Below are 26,532 nucleotides of genomic sequence, written 5' to 3' on the forward strand. Positions count from 1 at the left end.
TTGAATGACTATATATCATCATTTATAGAGGAGAAACTGTTTCTCAGGCTGAGTACACCATTCAGGGGCACACAGCTTGGAGGAAGTGGGCTAAGACTTCACGACAGGCCAAAACCCGCATCTCAACCACTTGCCTATCCCTTGACCCCTCCAGACACCAGCAGCGGGGTTCCTCTGAAGTGAGCTCCACGTGGGTCCTTTGCAAAGAAAACTCTTCAGTTAATAAAGTGTGCTCGGGCATAGCCTAATGGGATAGCACTTTCCCAGCATGCACGAGGCAGGTCCTGGGTTCAGTCTCTAGCAGTGGAGTGCCCAGTAAAGAAGAGACCTGGGTACAGGGACAGTGACCCTGGTGCCCAGGGCAGACCCTGCAGAGGCACGGGGCCGTCCATGGGGAGTGCCAGCCAGAGCGGGAACAAAGCTGATCTCTTAGGTGCCCAGACTAGTCTTGAACTCACTCTGTAGCCTAGGCAGGTGTTGAATTTGTGATCCTCCTGCCTCAGCCTCCTGAGTAGCTGGGAGCACACACCTGAGCCACCAGACCTGGCCACTTTGTAGGTTATCACTGAGAAGCAGACAGAACTAAATTCTCAAGGAGCCTATGAGAAGGCAGTGCCTCCTGCTAGGAGATCCCAGCCCTGCCAGGCCTTTGAACGGACCCCGGGGCCTGGTCTGGGGGGTGGTGGAGGACTTTGGGAACATTGCAGCTGCTGGACCTCGCTGTGGAGAATCTGATGACCTGTGACACTGGGCTTCAGACAAGGTCAGCCCGAGAATGTGCTTGCCATGTAGCACAGCCAGAGAATTAGCGCATCAAAAACAAGGTAATAAAGATTGCCCAGAGCTGAGCATGATTTGAGGACGGTCTGGTCTACAGAGCAGGTTCTAGGCCAGCCAGGGGTACACAGGAGACCCTGTCTCAAAAACTTCCAGAAGCTTTAGTGCTGGAGAGAATGGCTCAGCAGTTAAGGTCACTTTGCTCTCCATCCAGAGGTTCTGAATTCCATTCCCCACGTACACATGGCAGTTCACAACCCCCTGTAACCCTAGTTTGAGGGGCTCTGGTACCCTCTTCTGCCCCCCCCTTGCACCAGGCACATACATGGTGTGCCTACGTACATACAACCAACGCTCATGCACATACGATAAAACTAAAAAGTAAATCTTCTTTTAAAAAAATCCCTCAGGCTGGGGAGATGGCTCAGTAAGCAAGGCACTGCCATGCAAGCGCGAAGACATGAGTTGAGCTGTGTAGTACTCATGTAAAACTCGAGCCTGACCACATGCACTGGTAACCCTAGCACTGGGCAGACACAGTCAGGCGAGTCCCAAAACCACCGTTTTTGGATCACAAATTCAACACCTGCCTAGGCTACAGAGTGAGTTCAAGACTAGTCTGGGCACCTAAGAGATTAGCTTTGTTCCCGCTCGGGGTTCAGTGAGAGATCTTGTCTGAAAGGATGGAGAGAGATTGAGGAAGACCCTCAGTGTCAATCTCTGGCTTCCACACTCACACATATGCATATGCACACACACACACACACACACACACACACACACACACACACACACACACACTTGAACATTTTAAAAATTCACCAGCAATCTGCTTATTGTGTAGGTTATACATCGATGTTTAAAATACAGAAGGTGAATAATGCTACGTGCTCTTCCTGCCAGATATCAGTATTGCCGACTTGTGTGTCTGCACAGTGTGTGCATGTAGGGTGTTTGTGCATGTGTGAGTGTGCAAAGGTTCCCTCTCACTGTCTACACATCATTGCACAGTGATGATGGGGTTCAAGAAGGTTTTCCTCAGATGTGCACCTTGCCACTTCCAAACCTAAGCTGAAGGAGTCTGAGAAATGCGGTGTTCGGGAGAGCGCCACCCTTCTCCTGGAGGAGCTGAGGAGAGAGAACGGGATGGTGAGACGGGTCTGACACAGCCCCGCTCTTGGTTGGTCCCCTTTTATCCCAGCCCCATTCTCTCGCTCTTTCCGCTCTCCTCAGTCTACAAGGCCTGACAAGCCGTGTCTTTGTGTCCTCATTTCCTTATTGAGGCTCTCATGTTAGGTGATACACTGTATAAATCTGTTTGTTCTTACTGATCTGCCTTCTGTTATCAGGACATCAGCACAGAACCCAGAAGATAAGAGGGGACCTTGTTTTTCCTCCCCTGTTGTAGATGTTCATCCCCCCTTTCTTTTCACTGTTGAGTTTCACTGTGTGGGTGCACTGATGGACACTTCAGCTGGTCTCCATTTTCTGCAAGCAATGGAGCAGTTAATCTCCTTTCACAAAAGCAGTTTGCATGTGCTCACACAGAAGTGGATTTTAGACTTCAAAAGGTCCATGTACTTGAAATGTCACCTCCGAAGAGGGAAGGCTGTTCCTGCTACCTCCAAGAGCAGGTGTCTGTGATCTGTGCCAACCACACAGACGAAAATGGCATCATAGAAGACTTCTTAGTTTATGCTTTTTCATTTTGCAGTGCTGGGAATTGAACCCAGGGAGGGCTTCGTATATGGTAGGCAGGCATTCCACTCTGAGCTCCTGTATTTTGTATAACGGTCATGTAAAACATATGTTTGTGTGTTGACGAACCATCAGGGTTTCCTATCTGTGTTTGGCCATTTTTTTTTCCTTATTGGCTTATAGAGCACTTTCTTTGTTAAGAAAATTGGATGTTTGCATGAGTTATGTGTAGAATGAAGCAAATTGCACAGCATTAAAGTGGGATATTTTTCCATCTTGTGAATGGTTAATTATAATTTTAATAGTATAATTGATCCCACAAAGTAATTTTCTTATTTGCTTTTAGGATTCAGATTAATGCACTGGTTCTAAATGTGGGAAGCTTCATTGAGTTTTAGTTTGGTTTCTGTTGCTATGATGAAAACTCTGACTCAAACCAACTTGGGGAGGAAAAGGTTTATTTCATTTTATGTCTTACAGGCATCAAGCAGGGCAGGTGCCTGGAGGCATGAACTGAAGACACACTGCTCACTGGCTCCCTCCTCAGGACTTGCTCAGCCTGCTTTCTTACACATCTCTGGACTGAACTTAGACACCCTGCCTAGGTGGCGTGCGCACAGTGGGCTGAGCCTTCCCACATCCATCATTAGTCAGACACTGCCCCAGAGTGGCCGACGGGCTAGCCTTGTGGAGGCATTTTCTCATGAGTTCTCTTTTCCTCAGATGACCCCAGCTTATGTCACGCCAAACAAGAAAGAGAAGGAGGGAGGGGGGAGGGGAGGGGGGAGGGAGGGGGAGGGAGGACAGACAAATGACTAGGGGGAGGGAGGGGGAGGGAGGACAGACAAACTAGCCAGAACAGTGCATTCAACTTTTAAGCTAAATACGAAACACCTTCTGCAGTTTTATTTCACCTTACTCTGAAATTGTTTCGATGGTTCTCATTCTTCCAGCATCGTAGACCCAACCCAAGTCCCACAGGCCTCAGGAAGAGATGCCTGACTACTCTTCCCATTGACATGGCCTCTCATTTGATCTCTGGCACATGGGAAGCCTGGAGTTGTCTCACAATGCATCAAACTGCCTGACACTGTTGTCTGGTTGTTGGAGCCTGCTTAACATCAAGGGCTCCTCCCCGTCCACAGTAGGAAGGAAGATGCAATCACAGTGAATTCTTACTGAAATAACCTATTTCCTGGGGACAGTTGAAGGTGTCCCATGCTGTAATGAAAGCTCTATAGATGGTTATATGAAGACAGAAGCAGAGATTGGAGTATTCTAGCCATGTGCCATGGAAATCCTGGGGTCACTGAGAGCTGGATGAGACATGAATGAGCCATGGAAATCCTGGGGTCACTGGGAGCTAGATGAGGCACCCCCAGAGGCTCTGGAGGGAGCATTGTTCTGACACCACCTTGAGTTTAGAACTCAGCTTCCAGGACAGAGGGAGAATGAGAATCTACTGCCAACCACCCTGTTTGTGGTACATTGTTATTGGCAGCTGTCAGAACATCAGCAGCACAGCACCTGCTGCCTTTGCACTGGCAAAAACCACAAGTGTTTACATGCCAGATTACTGTTGCTATAGAGATCTGAAAATATTGTTTTAACATTGTCATGACTTTGAAATTGTAACAGTTACTAATTGTTTAATAAGGCATTAAATAACAAATGTGTTTATTCCGTATTTCAGTACTAGTGTCTCTGCATTTCAATACAAAGATCCTATTTACTTTCTTTATTTTGTTTTATGCATTTACAAACATTATTCCAGGAAAAGGTCCCATTGGCTCTACCAGAACTCTTTCCACACAATACAGCTTTCACTTCAAAGTGAGTAAGAAATAGTTTATTCTGGAGCCAATATGAGTGACTAAGGTTGTAAAGATGGATTCAGGTTGCCTCAAACATGACAACCGTTTCATGCTTTTCAAGTACAGAAAAACCCATTTAAAGCACTTTTCAAATCCATGGGTGGAGACATTGGATAAATGGGTTGCAGCAAAATGGGGACATCTCTGCTGTGGGTCTCGTGTCATGCTAAAGGGAGTGTGGCATGCTCTTTCAGGACATTTTTAACCTTTGGTCTAAAGGATGTCAGGTCAGACAGGTCTGCAAATGGATAGCAATTAAGGGGGCTAAAGACAGTCCAAGATAGCTTTGCAGCGTTCCAGCTCTCCACAATCTGAAGTTGTGATCAGTCCTCAGCCTGCAGAATCTTTAACATGGTGTGGCCTTTTGGGAGGAGACCCTCAAACCCAAGGGGGCCCGTCAACTTCAGTCTTGCATGCATTACCACATTAGATCAGAAGAGAGCACTAGAGGACCCGTGCAAAGTGTGGAAGTTCATACTGCTTTTTTACCGTACTTTCCACTGCAGATCTAGAAATATCCTCTGAATTCAGGTTACTTTAGAATATTGATATAGGTACTGTGATCCAAATGTGGAATCACCTTCTCCTGATATCTTTTCTATATGTTGAACTATTTCCTACCATTTTCTAACTGACCCCATGAGCATTTGGCACTGAAGTGGTTTTAAACCATGTCCTACAGCTGGAGCTACTTGCAATGTTTTCTGTCCTTTTTGTTTGTTTGTTTGTTTTTGAGACAGGTTTTCTCTGTGTAGTTTTGGTGCCTTTCCTGGATCTCGCTGTGTAGACCAGGCTGGCCTTGAGCTCACAGAGATCCACCTGGCTCTGCCTCCCGAGTTCTGGGATTAAAGGCATGTGCCACCGCCGCCCAGCACTACTTGTAATTTTTAAGTTCTACAGGACAGTAGGAAGTATGCAGATATACAGAGAACAGGGCTGGGGTGATGATTCCATGGGTAAAATGCTTGCAACCCAAGCATGAGGACCTGAGTTTGCGTCTCCAGCTCCCATGTAAAAGCCAAGTGCACCTGTGACCCCAGCACTGAGGAGGGACAGGCTGGCCCAGGGGCTCACTGGCCAGTCAGTGTAGCTGAAATAGCTCCAGGTTCAGGGAAAGACCCTGTCTCAAAAAATAAGATAGAGAGTGACAGAAGACACTCAGTGTACACTTCACATGTGCATCATGAGCAAGTGCACCTGAACACACACACACACACACACACACACACACACACACACACACACACTAATAATAATAATAATAATAATAAAATTTTAAAAGAGTAGCCTACACTTGGGGTATAGTAGATCAGTAGGAGGGTATGTGCTTTATATATAGGCTTATGGGATTTGGCGTTCAGCTCTGGCTCCACCCCTACTGAAAAGGGCCTGAGTACATTGTAGGTGTGGTGATGTCTGTGGCAGTTTGGCTGTCTTGCAGGAGTAGGGCCTCCTGGGTCCATCCTTAGAGCAGCAGGAGTATTATGTGGTGTACCCTATCCCTGAATCCAGTCACTCTGACACTGGTTGCCCAGAGTTTGAGTAGGGCCAGGCCGGGACTGATAGTGGGCAAAGGGACCATCTGTTGAGAGCAATGGAGATGTATGTAGACCAGATCGTGGTGATGGTTGCATGCTTCTTATTATAGCAGAAACAAAAATCACCAGATTTGAAAATGGATTCTATTTTATTTAGTTCGTATATGCATGTGTACGTTGGTTCTCTCTACTGTGTGGATCCCAGGGTAGAACTCAGGTCGTACACTTGGCAGTAGGTGCCCTGACCCTCTGAGCCATCTCACCAGCCCAGCTGTTTTAGATGGTGCTTTATTTACATTTTACTTAAACAGAACTGTCTGTGTGTGTCCCCATGTGCATGTGTATGGAGACCAAATGAGGACACTGGGTGTTCACCTCTGCTGTTCTCCATCTACTCCCGTTAGTCCCTCACGAAGCCTGGACCTCACTCCTATAATTTTTTCAGCTGAGCAGCAAACAGTTGTGATGAGAACCATTGTGGTGACCGTTGTGATGCCTCAGGTGAGCTTTGTCTTGTAAGTGGGGAATAAGAAAACAGTTCTGGGAAGAAAGCAACTCAAGGGTGTGCTGTAGGCCCTTTGCAGTGGTCAGCCCGACCTCGCTGTCTTTGCTAATCACCTACTTTGACATATCTGCCTAGCTTACAGCTGCAGTAGGGGCTCTTAGGATCTTTGTGGCAGGGCACGGCTTTCTTGCTTCAGTATGGACCATGAGAAGGCCTGGGACTGCACTTGGGCCCCAGATACCCAGTGCAGTCGTCAGCCGGCTGGAATAAAGACTTTTAGTGGCTCATAAACTGTATCCAAGCGGTCTTCTCTGAGAGGAGCCCCACAACATTGTGGAGGCCCCAGGGAGATTCCCAGAATGGACCCTGACACTTAGGGGCCAAGGGACCCCCGAGATCAGGAAAGAGTGCACTGGCTGGAGAGGATTCCTGGGAGTGTGCACCTGAGATGTTCTGGGGCCCGGGGAAAAGCCTTTCTGACTAGTCTCTGCCAAGTGCTGCAGAGGCCGCTGACTGTGCCACCCAGAAAGGGAAGAAGCTGCCGTGTGGTATCAAGAGAGAAAACGGGAAACCGGCCAGGAGAACAGGAAGGGAAATGTTTGGGAAGTAGACCGATCTGCCTATTGTAAGCAGAAGGGTCACTGGAAGAAGGAATGTCCTAGCAGAAAAGAGAAAGAAAACAAAAGGTGCCCCATCCTCCAGCTAACTGAAGTTGATCGGGCCAGGGCTCCATCCAGCTCCGCCCCTGGGAGCCCAGGCTGGCGGAAAGAAGGGGAAACCTGTTAACTCCTGATAGATACTGGGGCAGCCCACTCTGCTTGGCAGAACCTCTTGGACCCCTCACTTCCAAGACAACAGCAGTTGAAGGAGAGACAGGCCAAACTGCCGTTTTCTGGGGATAACCTCCCGGACTGTGGGTTTAGGACTGGTAATGTAAATCCTCTTATCTGGTTATGCCAGACTGCCCATACACGTTAATTGGAAGGGACTTATTACGAAAACTCAGCCACTGTCTCTTTTGGAGAGAACTCGGCTAGTCTAACTCTGGCCAAGCCCATGCCAACATTCTGGTCACTTGTCCTCTATCTGAGGAGTACCTCTGACATGACTCAGCCACGGGAAGGAGGAGCTACCCTCAGGCTACCTACAGGAACTTAAAGTACCCTGATGTTTGGGCAGAAGGAACCCATGAGGCTTAGCAGCACACCAGCCACCTATCATAATTCAGTTATTAAAGTTTGCTATACCAGTAGGAGTTAAACAATACTCCATCGGCTAGGAGTCCAAGCAAGGAATTTATTGCCAAACATCTAGACCAATTGAGGGAGGCAGGAATTCTCATTCCCTGCCACTCCCCATGGAACACTCCCTTGCCCCCTGTATGGAAACCCACAGGTAAGGGAGGTCAACAAAAGGGTGAAAGCCATCCACCCCAAAGCCCTGAGCGCTTACAGCCCTGAGCCAGTTGCCTCTAGAAAGGAAGAGCTGTGCTGTTGTAGATCTGAAGTGTGCTTTCTTCTGCCTCCTTTTGGACTCAGCCAGCCAACCCATATTTGCTTTTGAATGGACCAACTCAGAGGCTAGATATGCCTGTCAACAGAAATGGACTTGGTTGTCACAAGTGTTCAAAAAATCACCAGCATTGTTTGATGAAGCCCTGAGCACAGATCTCTTGGAATTTAGACAGAAGTATCCATAAAGTACCCTGCTTTGATATGTAGATAAGCTCTTCCCACTCACTGGTCCCAACCAGGAGACTTAGTTTGGATAGTGAGAATCCCTGTCCGGACCCTGGAACCTGTTTGGAAGGGACCCTGCCCAGTCATCCTCACCACCCCAAATGTTGTCAGAGCAGGCTGCCGTCATTCCTCGGATTCATCACACCAACTAAAGGAGCCCACAGAAGATGACAGTGACTGATGCACTGCTACCCAGAACCTCTGATCCCCTAAAGGTAAGGTTGACCCGGGTCCTTAAATTTGGGTATCATATTTCTTTTCTTCCTCCCTAGAAGATGGGCCTATAACCCCCATAGATAGGAAATCTGGGCCTGGGAACTGAGAAAGACAGAAAATGGAAAGATACTCTTCAACCTGACTTTGGATGGGCAACCTACTTTCTGGTTGGACCTTGTGCCCTCATAACCATGCCTCCTAGGGAGCTGGGACAAAAATGGGGGTCTAAGGGGATGGGTAATGGCTCTTTTGCCCCAAAGAGGGAGCTTCAAATCTTTTAGTTCTATGCTTGCCCTCCAAATGGTCCATCCTCCTGTCAAGGAAATGGTAATTATCACTGTGTAGCTTAGGGTTATGAAACAGAATCTTCCTGGACACATAAAGACCCCTATATCCAGATAGAAAGGGAGAAACTCCCTTGAATCTGTAATACTGGAGGTTGTAACCCTCATGACCATTGAGGTCAAGGCTTGGACCAGGAGAGGCACCCACCGTTGAGTCACAGGGAAAATCTGGCTTTACACCTTTGGAAGAGACTCAGGGGATTCATTTGCTTTCCAGAGAAAATACCCATCCAAGAGGGCAGCTTCCATCGGACCCATTCTGGTGTATTCTTCCCAAGCCCCAAAGGGGACCAAAGCTCTAGAGACCCTGTCCCACTTTCCACACCTGACCACTGGAGAGCCTAGACTCACACCCCATTTGGTGGTTTGAGTAAGAGTAGCCCTTATAGGCTCATAACTGAACGCTTAGTCACCAGGGAGTGGAGCTCTTTGAAGGGTTAGGAGGTGTGGCCTTGTTGGAGGAAGTGTGTCACTGGTAGTGCAATTTGAGGTTTCAAAAGCCCAAGCCAGGCCCAGTGTCTGTCTGTCTGTCTGTCTGTCTGTCTGTCTGTCTGTCTGTCTCTCTCTCTCTCTCTCTCTCTCTCTCTCTCTCTCTCTCTCTCTCTCTGCCTATGGATCAGGATGTAGCTCTCAGCTGAGCCAGCCCCTACCTGCCTACATGCCTCCATTTCTACCATGATGAAAATGAACTAACCCGGAGGCTGGAGAGGTGGCTCAGCGGTTAAGAGCACTGACTGCTCTTCCAGAGGACCTGAGTTCAATTCCCAGCAACCACATGGTGGCTCACAACCATCTGTAATGAGATCTGGTGCCCTCTTCTGGCATCCAAGCATATAGGCAGGCAGAATACTGTATACATAATAAATAAATAAATCTTTAAAAAAAAAAAAAAAGAAAAGAAAATGAACTAACCCTCTAAAACGGTAAGCAAGCCCCCAGTTAAACTCATAAGAGTTGCCTTGGCCATGTATTACTTTACGGTATTAGGACAGTGACTAAGACACCCCCATTCCAGCTGAAGCTCCTCCTTCCATTCTAGACATGTTATGAAAGGTCCATTGCCTTTTAAACACTTTGAACCCAGAATTTGGGTGGGACTACTGGTTATGTGTGGATCTACATGCCACCTTACTATACAGGAATTGAATCCAACCAAACTTCTCTGGTTGGGGACTCCACCAGCTGTGAGTGTACATAGCTTAAAATTACTTTAAGAGACCTATGGAGAAACCTATACCATGTCACATTATAATCTTGCTTTCTAACCTTATAATAAGGTTTGCTCTAACATCCAACAAATAAATGCTAGCCTAAAAGAGTGTGTATTCTTTGACACCTCTGAATCTACCTGACTTGCTTGTACTAATGTTTTGACTAAATATGCCTCTTTCCCACTCACTGGGAAACCACACCCCCATTCTATGTGTACTGGTCTGTTATCCCCCAGGTATGTGTTTATAATAGAGCTCATATTGGCTTTGACTCTGTCTTAAAGAGGATTAAATGAGCTCCATTTCTGGTCCTGCTCCTAGTAGGGGCAGGAATAGTGTGGCTACCATAGGCATCTCAGCCCTGTTGGGAACTAAAACTTTAGGGAACTCAGTTCTCAGACAGACTTAGACCTGGCCATTTGGAGAACTGTATTTCCATGCTGAAGAGCCAAGTTGACTCCCTCATAGAGGTAGGTCCTACAAAATGGAAGGGGGCTAGACCTTTTTATGAAACATGGAGATCTTTCCATGGCTTTTGGAGAAACTTACTTCTGTGCTAATCATCCTGGAAACATCAAGGAAAGCCAAGCCTAGCAGTGGTCAGAAATAATCTAAAGGAGAGGGAAAAGAAAAGACATCGAGTCCAATAATTGGCATCTGGTGTCCACCCTGGTCTCTGCCTTCACTGGCCTCTTAATCCTCCTCCTGGCCCTAACAGTTGGCCCTGTACCCTTAATGGTATGGCTAGCTGTGTCTAAAAAAGAATCAGTTCAGTGAAACTGCTAGTCCTAAGGACAATGTGGTCCTCTTCCCCAGCAAGAGTCTACTACTTGATCCCTGCCCGTAGAACTGTGAGAAATGTGAGAAGGGCTGGAAATTGTCTGAGCTGACTCCATATTGGTACCTGAGATGAGCTTTATCTGTAGGGGGGGAGGAGTTAAGAACAACTCAAGTGTATGCTGCAGGCTCTTTGCAGGGGTCAGCCTGACCTCACTGTCTTTCCTCACTGCAGGGCCAGCCTGACCTCACTGTCTTTCCTCACTGCAGGATCAGTGTGACCTCACTGTCTTTCCTCACTGCAGGGCCAGCCTGACCTCACTGTCTTTCCTCACTGCAGGGTCAGCCTGACCTCACTGTCTTTCCTCACTGCAGGGTCAGCCTGACCTCAATGTCTTTCCTCACTGCAGGGGTCACTGTGACCTCACTGTCTTTCCTCACTGCAGGGGTCACTGTGACCTCACTGTCTTTCCTCACTGCAGGGGTCATCCTGACCTCACTGTCTTTCCTCACTGTGGGGTCAGCCTGACCTCACTGTCTTTCCTCACTGCGGGGTCAGCCTGACCTCACTGTCTTTCCTCATTGCAGGGGGTCAGCGTGACCTCACTGTCTTTCCTCACTGCAGGGGTCATCCTGACCTCACTGTCTTTCCTCACTGCAGGGTCAGCATGACCTCACTGTCTTTCCTCACTGCAGGGGTCATCCTGACCTCACTGTCTTTCCTCACTGTGGGGTCAGCCTGACCTCACTGTCTTTCCTCACTGCAGGGGTCAGCCTGACCTCACTGTCTTTCCTCACTGCAGGGTCAGCCTGACCTCACTGTCATTCCGCACTGCGGGGTCAGCCTGACCTCACTGTCTTTCCTCACTGCGGGGGGTCAGCGTGACCTCACTGTCTTTCCTCACTGCAGGGGTCAGCCTGACCTCACTGTCTTTCCTCACTGCAGGGGTCAGCCTGACCTCACTGTCTTTTCTCACTGCAGGGTCAGCCTGACCTCACTGTCTTCCCTCACTGCAGGGTCAGCATGACCTCACTGTCTTTCCTCACTGCGGGGTCATCCTGACCTCATTGTCTTTCCTCACTGCAGGATCATCCTGACCTCACTGTCTTTTCTCACTGCAGGGTCAGCCTGACCTCAATGTCTTCCCTCACTGCGGGGGTCAGCGTGACCTCACTGTCTTTCCTCACTGCAGGGGTCATTGTGACCTCACTGTCTTTCCTCACTGCAGGGTCAGCCTGACCTCACTGTCTTTCCTCACTGCAGGGTCAGCCTGACCTCACTGTCTTTCCTCACTGCAGGGTCAGCGTGACCTCACTGTCTTTCCTCACTGCAGGGTCAGCGTGACCTCACTGTCTTTCCTCACTGCAGGGGTCACTGTGACCTCACTGTCTTCCCTCACTGCAGGGGTCACTGTGACCTCACTGTCTTTCCTCACTGCAGGTCAACCTGACTTCACTGTCTTCCCTCACTGCACATTTGGGGTTTGGAACTATCTGCTTAGCTTGCATGTGTGGGAAGGGAACCTTGGGGACTTCTCAACCAGGATGTGGTTTTCTTGTTTAAGTATGGACCCCGAGAAAGGCTTGAAACTGCACTTGAGTCCTGAATACCCAGGTGTAGTCACCAACCAGCCGTAATAAAGACTTTCAGTTGACTCATAACTGTTTTCATGGTCTTCTCTGTGGGAACCCCACAACACAGGTGTGCTCAAGCAATCTTCTCATCTCCACTCTATCCTGAAACACTGGAGTTATAGGCACACACAACCGTGCTACATTCTGTTCAAGTCTGGGTGGGGGGTGGAGGCTGAATTCAGGTCTTTCTGTTGTACAGCAGGCATTCCTGTGCACTGAGCCATCTTCCACCCTAAAATTTTTGTTTTTAAATGGAGCAAAGGTAAGTTTCCTTTTTATTGTTTGAGACAGGGTCTCAGGTAGCCCAGGGTGGCCCCAAATTTGCTATGTACCTTAGGATGACCTTGAACTCCCGATTCACCTGTTCCCAAGTTCTGGGATTGCAGACTTGTACCAGCACACCCTGCTGACAGCAGAGACTGTAGTCACAGGATTGCAGGGTAGCAGCCATCATTGTCTGTGTGAATCACAGTGTCCCGATGACCCTATATCAGCCTGATGTAGTGTTGGAGTGAGTCCAGCTTTGTTTCTGGAAACATACCAGACACCAATAGCTATGAACTGCACAGGTCATCTGCTCAGTGTGGACTGTATTTTCTTCACATAGACAGCTTGGGCTGTTTCCCAAAGGTCACAGCAGGACTCAGCCCCTCTAAATCTGATGTATTTGTTACCCAGTGCAAGATTGTTCTTATTAGCACTCTGGGGCATAACTTTACTGACGCAGAGTCATCCAAACAAAAATGGATTGGAAAGGCATCCCAATCCCAGGGCACTTTGTAAAATGAATGTGACTTTCAAATGAATAATACAGCAGTGCTAACAGAGGGGAATACAGCCAGGAAAGGGGCATCAGGGAAGAAAACAACAGTGCTAGCTTTCTGGGTGTGAGCCTTCTCGTGTCCATGTGCTTAATAGGAGGCCTGGCTTCAGGAAGTCTCTGCCTTTGCTTGAGGAATGACAGGACATTCATTACCTACTCCAGCCCTGTCCAGTCTTGATGCAAAAGCAATAGAAACATCAGAGTGTTCTTGATGTGCCCAATGTTATTGATCTGGCTCAAGCAGGTGATAGACTGGACCTGTGATGGGCCTGACCATGTTTTGTTTGAAGGAATAAGCACCTTGGGACTGTGGATTAGGAAAAGAGTTGAACACTTAAAGTGCTGCTTAATGGGCCACCCTAGTAAGAGCGTGGAAGGCAGAGGTGCTGTGCGGCGCGCTCCTCGGCCAGCGAGAAAGAACGACCACCATGCGAGGATTCTTCTCAGAACACACTTTATTGGAGCGCCTCTTGGTTAAGGGAGGGCGGGAGGTGAGGGGCCCCGAGGACTAAACTGCCGCTGCTTATAAAGGGAATCAGGCAAACGTGCCGTACTGTGATTGGGTCCCGCCAGAATGCGAACACGGGGAGCCACGGGATAGGCTGAGGACATAAGGCCAATTACCATACTCGTGCATCATAGCCAAATATGGAGTTGTTTACAGCTAGGCTACCAGGAAGCCAGTGCCATCTTTGAATGGCGGCTCCCTACAGTGCTGGGTGTGATTTCAACTGGGGGGGGGGGACTGGCTCGAGAGGGTTCAGAGGAGGAGAATGTTAGGATGTTCAAGTGTTAAAGCTCTGGAGGGAACGGTATCCTGACAGTCAGAAGTCAGGCTATACCTAGAGCTGTGAAGGGAAGGTATCCGGGATACCTACAGCTCTGAAGATAAAGGTATCCTGACAGTCAGAAGTCAGGCTATACCTACAGCTGTGAAGGGAAGGTATCCGGGATACCTACTGAAAAGTGTAAATCCCCCAGTAGTGAGTGATATTGCTGCTGATGTAATAAGTCAGATCAGCCTAATTAGTAAATCCAGGTTTAATCTGAGCAGAGCATTCCTGGGTGGGCCCAGGGGATGAGAAGAAGCCATGAGGGAAAACCACGTGGGGAAGTCTTGGACCAGATACCTTCTGGAGGTGATCTTGAGTATCTGGGGGAGGAGCCATGTTTGGTAGGCTTTCTGAGATGAGGTAGGGTTTGAGGTGAGAGAAATGGAGCATGGGGTTTGAGATAGAGCTTCCACCAGAACATTCCAGAATTATTGGGTATATGGGTGCTGGTTCATGTCTTGCTGCTTCCTGCGGACATGGGGCGATGTGGGGAGGGAAGCCGGGGTGTCAGTGGGCTCACACTCAGCAGGAGGTATGGGTGGAGAAGCATCTGGTTAACTGCCATCCTGGAGACCTCGGGCACCTGTTTCTTGAGGAGGCGGGAGGGCAGGCTGCTAGGACTAAAAACAGATTACTAACACTGGCCGTATGTACGGGGCTAGCCACGGGAAGAGTGGTGTGGCGGCCAGAAAGAAGGAAGCAGAGATGTGCCCTGGTTGTACAGAAGAGGCGAGGATGTGCCCCTGAGTCTGGAGAGGTGGCACCAGCGCTGATGTCCCAGGAGCTTGGGAAATGGCTCCAATCTAAGAGTGATGTGTTCAAGGAGTACAGGAGGTTTCCCTGGAGGCTGGGAGTGCACCCAACCTGTAAAGGTGTCAATAAGAGTTAAGAGATAATGGAACTTTTCGTGAGTGAGGACTGTCTGTACTCACTCTGGTATCCTCAGAGCTGGTGCAGGGGCTGGCATTTCTGTAGAATCCCCTGTGTGTTGGCCTTGGCACAAGGAGAGGACTGGACATGTGCAGGAACCTGCAGGTGTCTGTAAAACAACTGGAACAGATTTACCTCTTGGTGTCATAGTAAAAGGCTATGGCTTTGGGTTAAAAATCCACAGAAATTTAAGTACTCTTGAAAACTGTTTGTAGTCGGTGCTTTATCAGTTTATGAAAACTGCATTTATTAGTCTTAAAACTCTGAACCTCTGAAGTTACATTTGAAACCATTTTATCCTGTACCACAAAGTCTGTGAATGAGGCACACCTGCCTGTCTGTACTTTTAACAGGGACTTAACTAATGAGTTACCAAGGTGCTTGTAGCCTTGGGGTTGGGGTGCGGGAGGGCTGTTAAACTGGCAAAGCTATTAGTACCCTAGTCACTAACACCATCCGATCTGAGGAGGATAAATAAGCAGAAGGGAGACAGATTCCCAGCTACCCAGGGCAACTGTCCCAGGTTCTCTGTGGTTGTCTGGGGACAGAAGTCCAGAGGCAGTACCTGTCTTCAGCTGCCAACCCCAGATCTGACAGACTTTCCTGTGGGGTAGGAATCTGGGGAGACTGACCAACCCTGATGTGGCAATATGAGGCAATTGATCCCCCAGGATCCTACTTTCTAGTCTGGACAGGGTCCTGACTCTGGCTTAAAGTGCAAAGCAGTTTTTTTGCTGCATGTCTGACCTTGCCATATTTAAAGCAAGCTTCCAGGTGGAAATTCTTCCATGTTCCTTGGAGGAGGAACAGGATACTGCTAGGGGCTGGCATGTCTCTATGAGAAACTTTTTATTAAAAAGCCATATTCTCAGATCCCTGAAGCTTTTGAGGATCAGGGTATAATTATCTGTTAGGTATATCTGAATTAGACAAATATTATTTAACTAATGAGCTAAATCTGGACATACAGTTTTTCAATTAGTTACAGCTTACCAATGTTGGTAAAAGCAAGAAGATTCAGTCTCTAATTTTCAGTTGTGGTCCTAAGATATAGTCATAGGCAAAACCAAGTTTTAATATTGCAAACAATTTAGTGTTTTTTAAAGTTAATATTGAGGATTTACTCTTATGCTATAAAATCTGGCTGTTCAGCAAAATACATCCCTGTACATGAATGCGTGGAGGTGTAACTTTAATACCTCAGTAAACCAGCATTGTCTTAAATTCTATCTTTTATAAACCTTGTTTTTAGGACAAGACAGGAATTATCACATAGAAATCTATCCTAATCCAAAAGTAACAAACTGAGACATAATCTCAAATATTATTAATGTACCAGCCTTAATAATATTCTTCCCAGGGGCCCAGAAAAGACACTACCAATGGCGGGGGAACGAGTCTAGATACACCAAGCTCTTTGTCCATTCACTCCATTCCTGTGACAAAATTCTATCTACACAGCTTCAGCTCCGTCCTCACACTCAGCTCCTCTCTAAGCCCACTGCTGTGGGACGGTCTGTATGTCAAATTGCTCTGATTGGTCAATAAATAAAACACTGGTTGGCCAGTGGCCAGGCAGGAAGTAGGTGGGACAAGGAGAGAGGAGAATTCTGGGAAGCGGAAGGCTGAGGCAGAGAGACACTGCAGCCGCCGCCATGACCAGCAGCATGTGAAGACGCCAGTAAGCCACCAGCCACATGGCAAGGTATAGACTTATGGAAATGTATTAATTTAAGCTATAAGAACAGTTAGCAAGAAGCCTGCCACGGCCATACAGTTTGTATGAAATATAAGTCTCTGTGTTTACTTGGTTGGGTCTGAGCAGCTGTGGGACTGGCGGGTGACAAAGATTTGTCCTGACTGTGGGCAAGGCAGGAAAACTCTAGCTACAGCCCACTTTTCCTGTCCTCGTAGTTTTAGGAAGCTCCTGTGCTTTTGACCTCATCTACATCCTCTGTTCCTTCATCTTCCATCTCTCCTTCCTGGCTCCTCACTCCTGGCTCTCAGAAAACTCTACAGGAGATCTGCCTTACCCTCTACAGAACCTCTGTCTTCCTCTCTTTTCTCTGGCCATGCGGTTCTGTCTCTCAGGAATCCTGTTCCACCTTTCACACCACCCAGATATGTAAAAACCTCCTTTGTTCTCGGTCAGTTGCTCTGGAATGCCACTAGGCCTGAAGGCAAGGAAGGTATGGTCTCCATTATTCTCTTCCCTGCTAGTCCTTCAGGGCCTTGTTTGGGGCTGGCCATAGCTAGAGGGGAAAATTGCAAAAGGCAGATACCCAATCAAATGCTAAAAAGGGAGCAGGGAGCTCAGAGGCGGAAGGCCCTGCCTACAGACCGTATCCAGGTACTGGCCCGAGCAGGATGCTCACACATACACATTCTGTGGGAATTATGAGCACAAGAAATTCATAAAGAGGAGTGGCTGGATATTAAAGCTGAATAACACCAAATATTCCATGATAAATGGCTTCCCACTTGAAAGACCCTTGGTCAGTCAAGGTATAGCTTATTATATACAGCTGGACTCCCCGTATCATATTCTTATGGCTTGCCACAGCCTAATGTCTCCTGTTGGGGCCAGTCCATGTGGTCACTCTCACTAAAGATGGCGGTGAAATCATATGACACTCTCTTTAACCTTAGCTAAGATGGTGACGGCCCCTGAGTTGTAAGGTGATGGCAAACCATGTGGTCACCCTCACTAAAGATGGTGAAGTCATATGACCTCTGTCTCTGATCTTATCCAGATGGCGCCTGCCCACATGGCTGGCTGTGCTTAGCGTAGTGGAAGACCATGTGATGTTCTTCAGGGTAGTTTCTTTCTGAGTCACAAGCCTTACAGATTTTAAACCATACCCAATTTCTTAGCTGTTTTTCTTTATAATAGCGTAGAACAGCATAAAATAACTTTTTCTGTCATTACAAAATCTGAGCCCAAGCAGCTAGTGAGCATAACTGTGCTGTTAGCAAGACACACACACAGGACACATAAATTCAGACATTCAAAACCAGTCAAAACACAAGCATACCGTGGCTACATTGTTCACACATTTTTATCCACACACATGAAATAGATGGGACTTTTTAACAGAGATACAAACAGAACTTCTCAAGGGGGTAGACTACAGGAGGCCGTGGGGGTATACAGCAGGTGACAATGAGTATTTAACAAGTCGACCCCTCAGGTGAATAACTATAGAAGGAATCTTAAAAGTTCTTATTAATAAAATCAAACCCGAGGCCAGTTATTGGGGTCCATGCTGGTAGATCAGAGAGACAGAACAAGCCACAGCTATCTCACCTCGCTGGATCCTCAGCTGGTCTTGTCTCCTCAGACTGGAGGCCTCTGAGTCCTCATCCGGAATGGGTCTCAGCTGAATTACTGCTCAAAAGCTTGAATGCTTAACCAGCCAAAATCTTCTAGTTTCTGGTCCTCACGATTTATATATCTTTTTGCTTTCTACCACCACTCCCTGGGATTAAAGGCTGGCTTTCTGGGATTAAAGGCGTGTGTCACCATGCTTGGCTATTTCCAGTGTGGCCTTGAACTCACAGAGATCCAGAGGGATTTCTATCTCTGGAATGCTAGGATTAAAGGTGTGAGTGCCACCATTTTCTAGCCTTTGTATCTAGTGGCTGTCTGTTCTCTGACCCCAGATAAATTTATTAGAGTACACAATATTTTGGGGAACACAATACCACCACAAATAACTCTGTTGAGGAGCCCTACTAGGCAAAGTCTGTGGGGTCATTGGCTGTGAAACCGGTTGTTTTCTGTCTGTAACGTTCTCAGGTGCTGCCACTCACCGCCCTAAAATGAGCAGCTGTGGGGTCCTGCCACAGCCCACTGGTGTGTGTTTTACATCTTTGGGCACACATACTGCTGTGGATGGTCAGGAAGATGATTTCTGTTTAAACTGTGTAATTCTAATAATAATAATTCTGATACAGGAAAGTAACAGTATTTTCATTCACAAAGAGCTAATTTTGGACTTCAGAACAAATTCAAAACAGACTGGCTGCTCCTATAGAGAATACACAAAGATAAGTTCCGGTTTTTGTTGCTGAATCAAGGTCAGAACTGAAGCAACCTTGGTAGACATAACCCCCTGCAGCAATTGACTTTTTGCACACAGTCCTAGCCCCAGTTTATGTTGCAGACTCAAAGTTCAGCCAATTGTTTACTTTCTGTCTGGGAACCCTCACCAACTTAGAGCTACATGCTTAGCCAAGCGCTACTCACTGGTGGGTCAGCACGACCTCCCTAGCCTGAGAAAAACGGTGTGACTTATCATGTGTTAGGAGAAAGGGTCGGACCCTGAAAATGTAACATATAATGGGGCAGAGTTTGTCTGAGAAGCAAGTAGGAAGACTGAGAGAGTGTGTGAATATGTGTGTATGTGTGTGTGAGTGTGTGTGTGTGTGTGTGTGTGTGTGTGAATGTGTCTGTGTGTGTGTTGTGAGGATTCGTTCCATTCAGCCAATGGCTTTGGGGTACAAGCCCCAGGGCATGGTTTTGTCTGCATATGTGACCCCTTAAGAGCTTAGAGAGAGGAGTGGAGCACTCTCTTGGGTGGTGAGGACTGTGTCAGGTGATGTGGTGCAGTTTGTGGTTGGTCCTCAGCTCCCTGGGCAGGACAGCAGGATTCGGCTACTGGATCAGCAGCTGCATCTTCCTTATTCTGTATCAGTGAGTGTATTATCCCCATTTTATATTTTAATAAATTCTTGAGACCCTTTAACAGACTCTCGTGGCTTTATATAACATGTGTGGGTGTGCAGAGGGAGCTGAGGAGAAAGGATGAGTACCTAGACAGGAGAAAGAGAGAAAGAGAGGTTTTCAGAAAGAGATTCTGAGAGGCATATCTGTGTAAAGAGCTGGGCAGAGGTTTGTAGTTGTATTTTATTTGTGCACCCCAATAAAGCTTACCTGAAGATCAAAGGAAAAAGACAGCCACCATATTAAACATAAAGGTCAGGCAATGGCAGCACACGCCTTTAATCCTAGCATTCAGGAGGCAGAGATCCATCCAGACCTCTGTGAGTTCAAGACCACACTGGGAACAGAGCCAGTCATGGTGGCACATGCCTTTAATCCCTGCACTAGTTAGCCATAGAGGTCTGGAGGTCTGTACAGACAGACAGGAAGTGATGTAGCTGGGCAGAGAGAGGAAATGAGATGGCAGGGCACAGAAAGGATATAGGCGTGAGTATACAGGAACTAGCTCTCTCTTGGGCTGAGGATTTCTAGCGGTAAGAACCTGGCTGGCTTCTTTCTGCTTCCCTGATCTCTCAGTTTTTACCCCAATATCTGGCCCCAGGCTTTTTTTTTTAATTATTAATAAGACCTTTTAAGATTCATCTTACAGAGGTGAAAGTGTGTGTGTGTGTGTGTGTGTGTGTGTGTGTGTGTGTGTGTGTGTGTGTGTGTGTGCTGTGAGAGCAGAAGATGTGTGCACAGGGAGCTGAGTAGAGGATGAGTAGCTTTGTAGAAGAGAGAGCTTATGCAGCTATAAAGAAAAGAGATGTAACTGTGTAGCTAGAGTTTTTCTGGTCCTGCCTTGCCCACAGTCAGGACAAATCTCTCTAACCCGCCAGTCCCACAGCCGCTCAGACCCAACCAAGTAAACACAGAGACTTATATTGCTTACAGACTGTATGGCCGTGGCAGGCCTCTTGCTAAGTGTTCTTATATCTTATATTAATCCATTTCTATAAGTCTATACCTTGCCATGTGGCTCGTGGCTTACCAGCATCTTCACATGCTGCTTGTCATGGCGGCGGCTGGCAGTGTCTCCTCCCACCTTCCTGTTCTCTCAATTCTCTGTTAGTCCCATCTATACTTCCTGCCTGGCCACTGGCCAATCAGTGTTTTATTTATTGACCAATCAGAGTAATTTGACATACAGACCATCCCACAGCATAACTGTGTATAGAAATATATTTGTGTGCAGGAGGAGATGCAGCTGTGTGGTAAGAACGCTGTGTAATGAGATTATAGCAGTGGCTGTGTGGAGATTTGTAACTGTGTGGAGACAAGGAAGATGAGGTGCTATAGAAAAGAGATGTAGCTGTGCAAAAGAGGTAAGAAAGTAAGAGAAATTTTCAGAGAGGAATTTTTAAGATGAAGTAAAAGAGAAAGTTACCACCAGAGAGCGTGTGTATTTCTTTATTTACCTGTCAGATAGATAGAAACTTACTTCTAAATACCCTCAGATAAAAAAGTTTCCTAAAGACATGTGTCCCTTCAGCAGGCCTGATCACATCTCTCCTCATCTTAATAAAATTCTTGTTAGTGGGAAAAAAGTTTCCTAAAGCCCCAGCTACTCTGAGGTCTTCTATTCCACAACCCCGGAGCCGTTCTCTGGAGCTGGCCTCCCCCAGACTACTTTATTCTGGCACCCGGACAGGGATTTGAACCCAGCTGAGTGAAATCATTGACGGCATTTCTCCCCCAAGGGCCTGTTCGCACCTTCCAGTACTCCCAAAGATAGCCAACAGAGAAGCTCCAGCTCAGTTTCAGCTTGATTTGTCCATGTCCTGTAAACATGGTGTGTGGCATCTCCAGCAGTCCGTCTTGCCATTTGGTTCTGGTGCACAAGCCAAAGGCAACACCAGCCTGTATTGACTGGGGCCTCTGAGACAGCTCATAGGGAGGTTAATCACACCTAGCACTAGGACTTCCATCTAAACACCTGTTTTCTGGGAATAGCATTATCCACCCCATGCAAGATACTACCATTAAACCTTTCTGAAGTTAAATATTTTAGTTAAAAGGAGAAAAAAACTACTACTTCGTAAGATTTTTTTTTTTAAGATAAGGTCTTAATATGCATCATTGGCTGACCTAGAATACTATGTAGACCAGGCTGGCCTCAAACTCAGAGGTCTGCCTGCCTCTGCCTCCTGATTCCTGGGATTAAAGTAGTATGCTACCATGCCTTGCCAAGTAGTGGGTTTCTGGGAGCCTTTTCCCCATATCCTTAGTTTTAGTTAACTCTCCACCCTCCCATCTTCATTTAAACCTTTCCTGTTCCCCCATCTTCATTTAAACCTTTCCTGTTGACCCCCATCTTCATTTAAACCTTTCCTGTTTACCACGCCCCCATTTTTATATCACATTCTTAACAAACTAGAAACAGGTACCTAGTTTATGCAGTAAGTCAAACTAGACCCAAAAATATATTTATAAAAAAGCAACAACTTAGCAAGCTGAGGAAAACGCTTGTTCTCTTGGAGTTTAGGTCTTCTCACATTTGAAATGAGGGCAATGCTGTGTTCGGTTTTCAGGGTGCCTGGCATTCTCACCAGCGAGTTCTGAAGTCTTGGATCCTGCCCTCTGTGGATAGGCATGTGTTTCTACAAGTGTTGTGTAGCAGTAAAATACGGATACTACAAGGCATTTAGGGATTGAACAGACCGCCCATATCAAAGTACCACATCCTTTCTCTGTCCCCAAGGCCAGAGGGTCCACTGGCAGGCAGAAGTGGAAGGGGGGACAGGATGAGGAACTGAAGTCGCCATCTGTACAAACGTCCCAGTGGGGGCTGTGGTCAGGCCCTGCTTCCATCCTGCCCCGGGGAGCTCTGGGCTGTGTCCTCTGCTGGTCACACATGAAGGTATGCAGAAGTGTGTCTGTTGCCATGGCAGCCCTTGTGGAGCCACTCCCCTGTGGGATACGTCATAGCAAGCAGTGCCTTTGCAAGCTGCTCTCATTCCCGTCAGGTTCTCCTTAATCTGGGCTTCTACCCACTTACCGGACTGTTACAGCTGGCCCACTTATTTAAGTACAGAAATGCTACAGTCCTAGCTGGTAACTAAGGGATGTCTGTTCCCACCCAAATAATGTTCTGGCTCCAGAGAGGACATCCTCAGCGGTTACCTGCTTAAATTCCAAAACTCTCAGCTCCATTAATTTCCCAGAATGGGGCCAGGCCCTCCAGAGGAAGTGGTCATTCTGGACCCCCGTGGGAAAATGCCAGCTTGGTTTCCTAAAGTGGTATTTATTCACTTACCTCAGGGACCCTCTGTAATGCTGCAGAAATACAGCTTACTTCTACCCCTTCCTCCAACTAAGAAAATTAAAGCAAAACTAGTGTAAGCTGTTTTAAACATCCTCACCAAAAAACAGATGCCTCCATATGGGGCCGTTGTTCATTTATACCTGTGATTGTCACACAGTTGTGATCACATCAAAACTCAGTTTTTATGTGTGTGGGGGCGGGGGGGGGGGGGGTATGTGCACTCGTGTGTGCCCGTATGCATTCTGAGTCCACAGGGAGGTCAGAGGGTAGCATCAAGTCCCCTCTTGTATCACTCCGTGCCTTTTTTCTTTGAGGCAGGGTCTCTCAGTGAACCCAGAGCTGGTGAGCTTTTGTTGTTGTTGTTAGGCTGTAAGCCTCCCAGCCTCATTCGTCCTCCTGCCTCCTTCTCCCTCAATGCTGGGGCATTATGTGATGGTTAGTTTTTGTTTTTGTTTTCTAATTTGACAAAGCTCCAGTCATCTGGGAAGAGGGATCTCAGTTGAGGGATTGCCCCCATCAGATCTGAGGAATCTTAATTCATGAATAATGTGGTGGGGCCCAGCCCACAGTAGGTGGCACCACGCCTGGGCAGGCAGTCCTGGGCTGTATAAGAAAGGTAAGGGAGCAAGCCAGGGGGCTGGGACCAATAGGCGAGCACTGTGTCCCCACGATTTCTGTCCTGCTCCCGCTTGCGTTCTTGCCCCAGCCTCCCTTAATGACCAGCTGTGATCAAGACATGTTAAGCCAGATAAACCCTTCCTCCCTGAGTTGGTTTCGGTTAGTGTTTATCAGCAGCAGAAAACCACCCAGGACACACCACAAGTATTGTGTCTCATTAGGGTCCAGTTGTCAAGATGAAGCCACGTACAATGCAGGAGAGCCAGTAGTTGAGGGTCAGCCTGGGGGCCTGGACGACATAGCAAGCTGAAGACTGGCCTGGGCTGTGTGAGCCCCTGTTTCCATATGTATGTAAACATGGAGTTCAGTCTCGTAAATTTCCCCAACAGGCGTCAGGTAACTAGACAAGGTCCTCCAAATGGGCTGATCTCCCAGTCCTGAAGAGGGACTTCCGGTAACCTGCGAGACCTCTACCCCATAGCTGCTCTAGTTCCAGATGTTTGCTTTATTGCCCTTTGCTTGGGGAAGCTTAATCCCCAGGATGCTTGAGCTTTCTGCTGAGGTCCTGAAGCTGCAATAAAAAAGTAGGGCATCCAGAACAGATTGTTAGTTTTGGGAACATATCTGCCCATTATGTCCCGGAATAAAGTCACTAATTTCTCAGATGTCATTTAGTGATCTTAAAGTGACATCTGTTTATTTGGGAGGACAGTTTTTAAAACTGGGTCGTCCTTACTTGTGCCCTGAATTAGCTGTCCTCAAACTTTGTCATGTCCTCTTCCAAACTGGAAAAGTAATCAAGAAAAGTGAAAGGGGGGGGGGACTTAGAAACCTTAGAAATTGGCTATATTTTGCCTGTTGCAAAAGCTTTGCTTTTTTGTTTTTAATTTTCTAGAACATAGTACTATCCCATGCTTGGCTTGCTGGAGGCAGTTTAGCAACTGGATTTACCTAACTGCAGCTTTGGCTTGATCTAATTTTAGGTAATTGCCTGCCTTTTCAGAGCTTATTTCTCCACTGATTCTGTTGACTCTGGATTATCACACAGCTCCATTTACCCTCAGAGCTACTGCTCTTGATCAAGAGAAAGAACAGCTCAATTTCCTTCATCAAATATCAAGTGTGAAATGTAAGTTAATATGTAAAATAAGGAATTTGACGTCAGTCATAAAAGCCACCCGCAAACAGGTGGCGAATGAAAAAAAAAAAAAAAAAACAAACCCAGAATGTCTAAGTCAATAGGAGATTTCCTAACCACAAGCAAACACTGGCTCTGCCAGCTGGGTGGCTAATCTGAGTCAACCGAAGCCTGTTCATCTGACCCTGTGTGACACTGTTCAAAAGGCTCCCCTTTCCTAGACACAACTCTAATAGTCAATCCTGGAGACAACACAGAAGGAAAGAGGTGACTGCTCCTAGGTGTGGGGAAAGAGAAAGTTTATTATAGATGTGTGGGAGAGCACAGCCAGAGGCAGGGACGTCTGATATCGGAGAGTCTGGAGTGGACCGGACCCTGAGCCATGTGAAGAGGGGGAGGGGAAGAGAGAGGGGAGAGAGGAGAACTAGGCGCAGCAGCCATGGGCCCAAAAGAGAGTAGACAAAAAAGCAGGTAACCAAAATGGTTGGATAATATAGGGAAGGGCTGCCCAGCCCATGGGCTGGAGAAGTTTCGGGTAGGGGGTGCGGCATGCCAGCCAGAATGACCCTGTAATGGGTGGGGGCTGAGGGACGCCAGAAGGACCTGGCAGCCAGGTCTGCTTTGATACATTAAATAAGCACCTCAGCCGTTTGTCCTGAGTTTGAAACCTGTCAGAAGGGAAGTCAGGCTGTGCAAGATGGTACAGGCCCATAATCCCAGCACTCAGGAGGGTGAGACAGGTGGATCAGTAGTTCAAAGGAATCCTCCACTACCGAGTAAACTTAAGGCCAGCCTGAGCTACAGGAGACAGTGTCTTGTGGTGGGTGGGGGAGGGGCATAGGGGGAGAGTCAGCCTGCAGCAAAGCAAAACCCGTTAGCTAAATAAAAACGTATAGCATTGAATAACAAAGTTTATTCTGGAATATTCATTACAGGGAGAAAGAAAATAGCACTTTTAAAAGCACTGTTTTTGTATCAAGTGCAGAGAGTACCTTTGGGATGTCATGGACACTCGGTAAACCATACCTGTAAAGTACCCCAGGGCTCAGTTCACCTGGCCTTCTTAGCAGTCACCATGTTGTTTCCGCACTTGAGCACATTTTCGTGAGGACCACATTTGCAAGAAGGCAATGAAGAGACTTGAAACTTCTAAGAGTGATTTCCTGTGTGAGGCCAGAGTACTCTTTACTGTAGGTGCTTATGACAGTTGTATTATGTTTGAAGAAGCATTCTTTAAATGTTGTATAGTGAAGAACTTGAGTGTAAAATGTCATACTTACTGTTTGTTGCTCACACTACATTAATGAGTCCACTTAAACCTGACAAAAATATGAAATACTTTCTGAAAACACCCTTTTGAATTGGGTTGGCTGTTTCCAGGACAGGTAGTGCTACCTACATATCAGCACTACTAGTCACTGCTTCCATCAAGTGAGCAAAGGTCATTTTTAGTGAGACAGAAAATGATTCAATAGAGTCATTGGGCTAGTCAACCCATCCAGTGATGACTGTCCATCTCCTTTGCTAAGTAGACATACTCAGAGCTAGAACAGAATTTAAAGGAGAACCAATCTCAGCACTGCATTATACAGTTACAGAGAAACAGTCTAAGGCTTTCAAACAGCTAGCCTTAATCTATCCAGTAACCTTACAGGAACTGCCCAGTAATAGATATCCTCAAGGCTGTGTAAGAGCTGACTGGACTACTGTGCAAATATTAAATTTGAGGAGATTCAAAGAAGCAATAGTCTCATATGGCATTCACTCATCTTTTGTGAAGTAGATGTTAAATTCATGGTCAACTTGTAATAGAATTATCCTTCAAGATTGGAGAGATTTGGTAACA

At 47.1% G+C, this 26,532-nt stretch overlaps 1 protein-coding gene across 2 annotated transcripts in view; it reads left to right on the forward strand.

Moving 5' to 3' along the window:
• Positions 1 to 3,228, forward strand: part of LOC102905888 (putative mitochondrial import inner membrane translocase subunit Tim8 A-B) — a 29,335-nt gene extending 26,107 nt beyond the window's left edge. For both annotated transcript variants that reach the window (XR_001578221.3, XM_015997502.3), the window contains one exon: positions 2,956 to 3,228. The gene's annotated coding sequence lies outside the window, so the exon portion shown is untranslated. The remainder of the gene's footprint in view (positions 1 to 2,955) is intronic.
• The last annotated feature ends 23,304 nt before the right edge of the window (positions 3,229 to 26,532 follow it).

This window comes from Peromyscus maniculatus, chromosome 9 (genome assembly GCF_049852395.1).
Source record: "Peromyscus maniculatus bairdii isolate BWxNUB_F1_BW_parent chromosome 9, HU_Pman_BW_mat_3.1, whole genome shotgun sequence".
Taxonomy (NCBI): Eukaryota; Metazoa; Chordata; class Mammalia; order Rodentia; family Cricetidae; genus Peromyscus; species Peromyscus maniculatus.